This window comes from Lampetra fluviatilis, chromosome 38 (assembly GCF_964198595.1).
Source record: "Lampetra fluviatilis chromosome 38, kcLamFluv1.1, whole genome shotgun sequence".
NCBI lineage: Eukaryota > Metazoa > Chordata > Hyperoartia > Petromyzontiformes > Petromyzontidae > Lampetra > Lampetra fluviatilis.
The window spans coordinates 8313620-8314476 of record NC_136312.1 but is presented as its reverse complement, the minus strand read 5'-3'; positions in this window follow the sequence as shown (position 1 = coordinate 8314476).

The following is an 857-nucleotide window of genomic DNA, read 5'->3' as shown; positions in this document are numbered from 1 at the left end:
TGGGACTGAGAGAGAGATGGTGACATGCGTGATGGGACTGAGAGAGAGATGGTGACACGCGTGATGGGACTGAGAGAGAGATGGTGACACGCGTGATGGGACTGAGAGAGAGATGGTGACATGCGTGATGGGACTGAGAGAGAGATGGTGACACGCGTGATGGGACTGAGAGAGAGATGGTGACATGCGTGATGGGACTGAGAGAGAGATGGTGACATGCGTGATGGGACTGAGAGAGAGATGGTGACACGCGTGATGGGACTGAGAGAGAGATGGTGACACGCGTGATGGGACTGAGAGAGAGATGGTGACACGCGTGATGGGACTGAGAGAGAGATTGTGACACGCGTGATGGGACTGAGAGAGAGATGGTGACATGCGTGATGGGACTGAGAGAGAGATGGTGACACGCGTGATGGGACTGAGAGAGAGATGGTGACACGCGTGATGGGACTGAGAGAGAGATGGTGACATGCGTGATGGGACTGAGAGAGAGATGGTGACACGCGTGATGGGACTGAGAGAGAGATGGTGACACGCGTGATGGGACTGAGAGAGAGATTGTGACACGCGTGATGGGACTGAGAGAGAGATGGTGACATGCGTGATGGGACTGAGAGAGAGATGGTGACACGCGTGATGGGACTGAGAGAGAGATGGTGACACGCGTGATGGGACTGAGAGAGAGATGGTGACATGCGTGATGGGACTGAGAGAGAGATGGTGACATGCGTGATGGGACTGAGAGAGAGATGGTGACACGCGTGATGGGACTGAGAGAGAGATGGTGACACGCGTGATGGGACTGAGAGAGAGATGGTGACACGCGTGATGGGACTGAGAGAGAGATTGTGACA